At 40.8% G+C, this 9,528-nt stretch overlaps 1 protein-coding gene across 2 annotated transcripts in view; it reads left to right on the top strand.

The window, feature by feature from the left end:
- Positions 1 to 9,528, top strand: part of Lrig2 (leucine rich repeats and immunoglobulin like domains 2) — a 57,974-nt gene that overhangs the window by 4,595 nt on the left and 43,851 nt on the right. The window lies entirely within an intron of this gene.

The raw sequence follows: 9,528 nt of genomic DNA, 5'->3' as shown, positions 1-9,528 counted from the left end.
TTTCTCTGTGTAGCCCTGGCTGTCCTGGAACTCACTCTGTAGACCAGGCTGGCCTCAAACTCAGAAATCTGCCTGCCTCTGCCTCCCAAGTGCTGGGTTTAAAGGTGTGTGCTACTGCTGCCTAGCTAGTACTGATGAACAGTTTTAAAATTAAGCAATAAACAGTTCAACATCAGAAACTGCACCATAATAATTGGAAACTAAATGCTATTTCTTTCAGGTTTCTCTTGTTTTTAATATTTGTTTCAAAATACTATTACAGCTTAGTCATAATTTAGATCTTGACAAGTTTCATTGGTAAAAGTATAGATAATCCAGAGCCTAAGAGTCTTCTTTGGAAGTGAATGATGTGGTGCATACCTTTAATCCTAGCGCTTGGGAGGCAGAGGTAGGTGGGTCTGTGTGAGTTCAAGGCCAGCCTGTACAGAGGGAGTTCTAGGAAGGCCAAGGCTACACAGAGAGACCCTGTTTTGAAAAACCAAAACAAAATAAATCAAAATTTTAAAAAAGTCTCTCTTTGGAAAGTTGTTAAATCTGGTGCTGGGTTAACTGCTGAAAGGCTAGGAAGGTGGGCTTAGTGGTAGGAGTTGGAGAAGGGACTGAAGGACCTGAGGGGGTTTGCAGCTCCATGGAGGGAGCAACAGTGTCAACAGGCCAGACTCCCAGGAGCTCCCAGGGACTGGCCTACCAACCAAAGAATACACATGGAGTGACCCATGGCACAGGCCACATATGTGGCAGAAGATGGCCTTGTTGGACATCAGTGGTAGAAGAGGTCCTTGGGCCTGAGGGTGTTCAGTGCCCCAGTATAGGGGAATACCAGAGTGGGAGGATAGGAGTAGGTGGGTGGGGAAGGGCCGTCATAGAGGCAGGGGAGGGGAGATGGGATGGGGGTTTCTGAAGGGGAGATCTGGAAAGGGGAAAACATTTGAAATGTAAATAAAGAAAATATCCAAGAGGTGGGGGGCGGGAGTGCTTGCTGAGAAGGCAAGGTGGGTTAAAATCAAGTCCCTAGCAGTGTGTGGCAGGTGGTCATGGCTGTGCATGCCTGTAACCAGTGTATTGGGGGGAGACAAGTGGATCCCAGGAGCATGCTAGCCAGCCAGTCTAGGGGAAACGGCGAGCTTCAGGTTCATTTAGAGACCCTGTCTTAAGAATTAAGATGGAGAGATGTGGAGAGATGGATTTAGTAGTTAAGAGCTAATTTAAGGGGGCTGGTGAGATGGCTCAGTGGGTAAGAGCACCCAACTGCTCTTCCAAAGGTGCAGAGTTCAAATCCCAGCAACCACATGGTGACTCACAACCATCCTTAACAAGTTCTGACTCCCTCTTCTGGAGTGTCTGAAGACAGCTACAGTGTACTTACATATAATAAATAAATAAATCTTTAAAAAATAAAAAAGAAAGAAAAGAGCTAATTTAAATTCTTCCTACAAAATAAAAAACCAAACAAAACCTATGTTTGTTTGTTTTTTAAATATATTTTCTTTATTTTATGTATGTGAGTACACTGTAGCTGTCTTCAGACATACTGGAAGAGGCCATCAGATTCCATTACAGATGGTTGTGAGCCACCATGTAGTTGCTGGGAATTGAACTTAGGACCTTTAGAAGAACAGTCAGTGCTCTTAACCTCTGAGTTATCTCTCCAGCTCAAAACCTATGTTTGTTATAGAGGAATGATGTGTTGTTATTTTAGTGATGAGAAAGCCAATTGATATGCTTTATAATTAGGTCTTCACTGCTGCATGTTATTTATTTAAATTAAAACAGTTTTGGTGTGGGTGTGTGCATAGACGTGATGTGTTCTGTGTGGCATGTGAGTCTGGAGGTCAGAGAACAACTTTGTAGAGTCTGTTCTCTTCTACTTTGGGTTCCAGGGGTCAAACTTAGGTTGTACATCAAGTGCCTTTACCCACCTAGCCTTCTCACCAGCCTTTAAGCCAGTGTTTTGAATGGTAAGATAGGTTTTTTGGTGTTGCTTGTTTGTTTTCAGATAAGGTCTCCCTATGGCAGTCTGGTTGGCCTGGAACTCACAGAGATCCCACTTACATCCATCTCCCACCCCCAGCTAAGATAGATTGTTTTTAATGTCCATTTCACATTTTAGACTCTTAACTTAGTAATTATAAATAGTCTGATAAAAAGACATGAATTCAGTTGATTCTTAGAAATGCTCATAAATAATGGAAAATGCCCTAGCTTTCTTTATAGTATTGGATATAATCAACATCATTTCCAGATTTTCTCCTTTTATTTATTTGCTTATTTATTTATTTAGAGACAGAGTCTTGCTTTGTATTGTCTAAGTTTATTTTACTGTCTTCCTGCCTTGATCTCTGAGTGCCGGGATTATATTACTACACCTAGCCTGTTATTTTATTTTTAAAGATTTATTTTATTATTTTAAATTATGTGTATGACCCTCCCACCTTCAGTCATAGGTTATTAATAGCTCTTCTGCCAAGCGTGGGGCATGGGTGCTCCTCCCCATATATACTGGGATTTTGACTGGCTCAGTCTTGAACTGGCAGGTGCAAGTTCATGAGTGTAATAGCCATATCATCTCTGGAAGTCAGCATTTCACAGTTCTCCTCCCTGCCCACCAGCTTGTACATTCTCTCTGCCTCCTCCTTGGGGTTATTCTCTGAGCCTAGAGTGGATGGCCATGTGTGAGTGGGGAGGCTGACAGATGACTCAGCCACAGCTCAGCACTCACAGTTACTTAGGCTTCCCTCTTTGACCAGGTCTGATGAGTTTTTAAACAGTGCCCCCCCCCACATGATCAGCTATTAAAATAGAATGGAGACATTTAAGATGGAAAAGTAAAAATTCTTTTGTCACACTTACGAAAAGTCACTGTTGTTTGCTACATAGGCGTCTTATACATATATGTATTTTTTCCTTTCTTTTGAAAACACAAATGAAGCCACTGTATAGTTTGTATAAATACATGTATGTATGTTTTAACTGGTGGCAGAAAACTCTGTAGGATGGAACTTTAAGTTATTTAATTTATCTTGATAGCATGTAGGTTTTTTGTTTTTTTGTTTTTTGTTTTTTTTTTGGTTTTTGAGACAGGGTTTCTCTGTGTATCCTTGGCTGTCCTGGAACTCACTCTGTAGACCAGGCTGGCCTCCAACTCAGAAATCTGCCTGCCTCTGCCTCCTGAGTGCTGGGATTAAAGGCGTGCGCCACCATGCCCGGCTCAGCATGTAGGTTTTAAGATTTTTTTTTGTACAATAATTCCTTGGTAAGTAGTTTTCCAAAATTATATGACTACATATGTAGAATAGATTCTTAGAAGTTGTGATAATGTATGATTCTGGAATATCAAGTAGCATGATATTAGTGTGTACTCCACCCAACACGTTGACCAGGTTTTTGGTAGTCTATCCATCTTATCGCTATCTTTCTCATGGAGTCAGAATTCAGAATCAATAGTTAAGATTGTAGTTTTGAAATTTTAATGTAGGGAGCTTGATAAGTGGTAGTGCATGATAAGTCCCAGCTATTCCAGATGCTGATCGAGGAGAATTGCAAGTTCAAGGCCAATCTGATCAATTTAGTGAGATTCTGTCTTAAAAGTGAAAAGAGAGGGCTGGAGAGATGGCTCAGAGGTTAAGAGCACTTGCTGTTCTTATAGAAGAGATGGGTCTAGTTCTTAGCACCTACACAGCAGCTTATAACAGTCTGTAACTCCAGTTCCAGGAGATTCAACACCGAAGATTTATTTATGAATTTGTTTTAATTATGTGTGTATATGTGGGGTATATGTATGTGAGTACAGGTGCCTTTGGGGTCCAGAAAAGGCCATTTGGATTCCCTGAAGTTAGAGTTACAGGCAATTGTGAGCTGTAAAATGTGAGTTCTGGGAACTGAACTCAGGTCCTCTGCAAGAGTAGTATGTATTTATAATCCCAGAACCAACTGATTAGCTAAAAAGTAAACTACAATAAATAAGTAAGTAAGTAAGTAAAGTAAGGAGAGGGCTAGGCAGTTATACAACTGAGTGGTAAAAATGCTTACTTAACAGGTGTAAGGCCTGAGGTTCAGTCCCAGTATTGCAGGTAGGTGGGGGAATAGCCGTATTAGCTACACACACACACACACACACACACACACACACACACACACACACACACACACATCATTTATTAGATAATAATGGCTTTCAGGCTATGGTCTGGCTAGTCCAACAAGGGGTTGTTTCCTGACTAAAAGTTCAGTAATCCAATAGTTGTTCAGCCCATGAGGCTGAACATGTTTTCAGTATACACCAGAATTCCAAAGAAGTAAGCTCTCATACTACCACTGAAGGAATGGACTTGCCCCAAGAGTGAGGACAATGGTAAAAAAGCAAGAGCTTCCTTTTTTCATGTCCTTTATAGGCTGCCGCTAAAAGGGGTGGCCCAGATTTAAGTGCTTCTTCTCCTCGAATGTTCCAATGAAGAAAAATGCCTCATAGGTATTTGGATTTTGGCTAATTCCAAATGTAATCAAGTTGACAACCATGAATATCCATCACACTAAGGTAGAGGAGTAGTTCCAGCTAAAGTTTTGCCTTGGGAAATGGATTATACCTGCATGTTCAGTAGATAAATGCTTAAAAGAGATGGTGCTAGACCATTGTTTTTTCAGATACCTTTATACATAAACCTCTGTGTTAAGTCATTTTATTTATATACTTAAAGTAGTCCTATAAAGTTGGTGCTGGTATTCACAATTTATATTAGAAGTGATTCAAGTGATGTATAGATTTGTGTATGTGATTTGTCTGCGCTTTCTGACCTGACTATGCAAAGACTAGGTTCTTGTTTGAAGCAGTACTTTTAAGTGGTTAAGAACCTAAGGAAAGCAGTATAGGCATGCAGGCTTATAATCCAGCTAGCTACTCAGGAGGCTGAGGAAGCAAGATTGCAAGAGCTGCCTGGCAGTAGAGTGAGGCACTTCTTCAGATGAAAATGAGAGAGAGAGAACTGGAGGTGTAGCTCAGTGGAGCAGTTTTTACTTCCCAGGACCACAGAATCTCAGTATCAATACCCAGTAGTAGCCAAAAATGTGCCCCTTATGTTTGAAATGAGTGTCCCTATCATTCTACTGTTTGGATAGTCTTAGAAAGCAGTGGTTCTCAATCTTCCTAGTGTGTGACCCTTTAATATAGTTCCTCATGTTGTGGTGACCTCCAACTATAAAGTTATTTTCATTGCTNCTTCATAATTGTAATTTTTCTACTGTTATGAATCGTAATATAAATATCTGTGTTTTCTGACAGGTTTAGAACCACTTATAGCAATATGAGGTTTTTTATTTTATTTTATTTTTATTTTTTTGTTTTTGTGGTGGTGGTGGCAAAATAATAACCTTACAGAAGTAACTTAAGTGGGAAAAGGGCTATGAAAGCATTATTTTGGCTCTTCTTTTTCTTTTTCTTTTTTCTTTCTCTTTTTCTTTTTTTTTTTGGACAGGGTTTCACTGTGTAGCCCTGGCTGTCCTAGGACTCACTTTGTAGACTAGCCTGGCCTCAAATTCACAGAGCTCCACCTGCCGCTGCCACCCGAGTGCTGGGATCAAAGGTGTGCATCACCTGACTTGGCTCATGGGTTTGAGAGATATAGTCTGTCATGGAAGGGAATGTGTGGTGTCAGGAGCAGTTTGGACTGTGGCAGTGGAAATGTGAGGTGGTTGGTTATGTGGCATTGATACTCCGGAAGCAGAGAGCCCAGGTGGGAAGCAGAGCTGACCCATTATCATTCCTGCCCTCCAGGTCTCATTTACTTCTGCTAACGCACAGCTTCCCCAAACAGTTTCGCTGGCTGGGAAATGTGTTCAGCCACATGAGCCTGAGGTGGACATTACATTTGCATACAGCAACACTGTGTTAGAAATAGAACAAAGGAGACTAGAGAGTTTTAGCTGGAGAGTAGCATTATGCATGGTATACCCTCAAATTGTACTTATGTGGCACTAAACCTGGGTCCTCCGTGAGACCATCAAGTTCTCTTAACTGCTGAAACATCTCTCTAGACTGTGGTTTTTTGTTTTTGTTTTGAGATTGCATCTCTCTGTGTAACCCTAGCTGTCCTGGAGCTCACTGTGCAGATCAGGCAGACCTAATAGTTTGGTGTATGCTGGGCAAGCACTGTACCAGTAGACTATATTCCTTACCCTTTTCAAAAAAACAAAAAAACAAAAAACACAAGTTCTCACTAGGTTGTCTAGGTTGTCCTCCAACTTATAGTCTTCCTACCTCAGCCTTCCAGATTTACAGTTCTGAGCCACATTGCTTGGCTAGGGGTGTGTGTGTGTGTGTGTGTGTGTGTGTGTGTGTGTGTGTGTGTGTTTAATACCCTTTGTAAAAGACTCCCTTATTGGGGGGCTTTGTTATCGTTGATTCTTGAAAACAAGAAAAGATTATTGACACAGAAGTGGACAGACCTGACTGGGCAGAAGAAACTGTACTCTGTGACTGCAGGAATCCTTTGTAGTTGGCTTGCAGAACTTGTGACTTCTCTGAACATTCTGTAAATAATTTACACCCTGATGGCACTGCACAACCACAGTAATGGCACCTCTGGCTCCAGATGATATAAGCACTTTAATAATTCATTGCTTATTGCAGCTGCTTCCCTGTAGCATGAGTGGGAGGGGAGGACCTTTACATATCAGTCATATATTATTACTCATATTTGTAGTGTTAGAAAATGCAGGAAAGGCTATTGATTGCTAAATACATTTTGAGGATAATTGAAAGGAATAGTTGGGGCTTTCATTCTAATAATAGTAGTGCCTGTGATGCCTTACTAAACCCTAAGTCTTCTTGGTAGATGATGATGATGAGGAATATGTATATGTATGCATATCTATTTTGCATATGTGTTGCATATATGTCTGCGCAGATGTGGGTGCACATGTGTGCACATGGGTGGAGGAGGTTCAAGGTTGGTGTTGGGAGTATTCCTTTGAGTAGGGGTTCCTTAGTTGAACCCAGAGCTCGCTGAATTTGTTAGTCTACCTTTCCAGGTTGTTCTTGGGATCTTGTCGCTGAATTACAAGTGGGCTTTCGGGACCATGTGGCATTTATGTGGGTATAAGGGATCCAAACTCTGGTCTTTATGATTGCATGACAAGCATCTTTTATCTCCTCGGGTTGTTGGTAGTTAACTCTTGATTGCACTCCTTCCCAAGAGTTCTCCTGCGGGTACCCCTTAGTGTTAATATAGAGAGTCCTTAACCAATTAATTTCTTTTCTTTTTTTCTCTGCTTTTTCTAGATGTGTTTTCTCTGTGTACCACTGTCTGTCCTGGAACTTGCCTTGAACTCAAGAGATCTGCCTGCCTCTACCTCTGGCATGCACCTCCATTGCCCTGCCCAAACAATTTCTTTTAAATAAGATACTTTAAAAGATAGTTTTATATCAGTACTATCACTTAAAGAAAAAAAAAAAACAGTAACAGTGCTTAGTTTTGTCCCCATGTAAATTAAGCTCTTAAATGAAAGTGGCTAAGATACTGATGGGCAGGCATGAATCTCGCTGAGAGCAAATTGTTCAGCTGGTTCATCCAAATCTTCGTGCACTTGCCAACTGCCTGTGGCAGCACAGGGAGATAGGTTGATCTGTAGTGTTTTTCCAGTGTACCCCTAGTGCTAGCCATCTTGTAACATGCAGTAGGTCTCTTGGGCAGACAGCTTAGGTGGGCAAGGTTCTACTTGAGCATTGTAAAGATGCCAGGAATCATCCAGGTGATTTTTTAAAAAGGTTGTTTAAAAATTTAAACTCATGATGAGCTTTAGTGAAAGTTCTATTCTAATAAACTGCTTGCTAGAAATGGGATGAAATTTTAAATAAACTTTTAGTTTTGTGTGACTTTGGATTAGCAAGTTATTAGCTTTTTGCTTGTTTTATGTATAAGCACAGTGAGGAATATTTGCCTTGCAGTTATGTGCTCATTCATCTGGTAGTACATAGAAGACTTCAACTTAATAAATATTAAACCAGAACTGTCACAATCATCAACATAATGTGAAGATTTATTACCTTCCCCAGAAGCTAGATAGCTCTTTTTAGGAAGACCAGATTCCTTGACTGGGTCTTGCTATGAGCACAGGTTAGCCTTGCACTATCCTCAGTGTTAGCGTTTATGTATTACCTCTGCCTACCCAGCTCAGTTCAAGATACAGAAACTCTCATTTTGACTTGTGAAATCTGCTTTCACATTTGTTTACAGCTGGCTGGTGTTGGTGGCACATGCCTTTAAAAGGCAGGTGGCTCTCTGTATTTTCAAGATCAGTCTAGTCTACAGAGCTAGTTTCAGAACACCCAAGGCTCCATAAAGAAATCCGGCCTCAAAAAAAATTGTTTGTAGCTGATCTATTATAATATAATCACTACAGGAGATGAAAAAACCCATTGTTAAGAAAGCAGGGGACAAAATATGCATTATAATTTGTGTAAAAATTTGTTGGTGTATGTATAAAACATTTAGAGGGCTGCAATATACAAAGTAGTTTCGTTTGTTGCTGTTGGAAAAAGATAAACGGTGAGGAAGCTAGTGACAGGATAGAAGACTTTATATCCTTTTACCTTTTTAATTTTTATTTTTGAGACAGGGTCTCAGTGTCTCACTGTGTAGCCTTAGCTGGCCTGGAACTCACAGAGGTCTGCCTAATTCTGCCTTCCAAGTGCACCACCACACCCAGCTTGTTTGTTTTTGAGAAAAGACTTTGCTATGCAGTATAGGTTAGACTATGTTTATGCCCTCCCACCCCCCACCTCAGCCTTCCAAGTGCTGGGATTTTAGGCATGGACTTCCATGCCTATATGGCTTATGGATTTTTATTATTGAACCATACTATTTTATCCTAAATTACAAAAAAAAAAACCCCATTAAAATAAAAAAGTATTAGATCTGTTGAAATTTGGACAGATTTACTCATAAGCATTACTTTTGGTAATAGTGAAATTCAGTTGCACTTTTTTTGAGACATGGTCTTGATATGTAACCCTGGCTCCCCTAGAGTTTATTGGCAAAGCTCAAATTGATCCTCCTGCCTTTGTTTTCTTAGTGCTGAAATTGCAGACAATTCGCACCATGCCTGACTCAAAATTCACTTGGAGGGCTGGGGAGATTGCTCAGAGGTAAAGAGCACATACCACTCTTGAAGAGAGGGCACTTGCAGAGGACACCATTGAATGCCTGGAATCCTACCTCAGGGGAATCTGATGCCTTTGGCCTCCATAGGCACCTGTACTCCCAGGCACATACCCACATGTGAACATAATTGAAAATAAAAAGAAATCTTTTGTTTGTTTGGTTGGATATTTATTTTTGAGACTGAATTTTACTGTGTAGCTCTGGCTGGTCTAGAGCTTGATCTGTAGACCAGGCTGGCCTGAAACTTGTGCCTCTGCTTTCTAAGTACTGGGATTAAAGGCATGTACCACAACACCTGGGTAAACTCTGGCCTCAGTGGGAGAGGATGTGCCTGGTCCCACAGTGACTGGGTGGGGTGCCGATGATGGTGATG

The sequence above is a fragment of the Mus pahari genome, chromosome 4, assembly GCF_900095145.1.
Source record: "Mus pahari chromosome 4, PAHARI_EIJ_v1.1, whole genome shotgun sequence".
NCBI classification, from domain to species: domain Eukaryota; kingdom Metazoa; phylum Chordata; class Mammalia; order Rodentia; family Muridae; genus Mus; species Mus pahari.
Note: the sequence above shows the minus strand (reverse complement) of the source record. Positions and strands in the feature narration are given on the sequence as shown.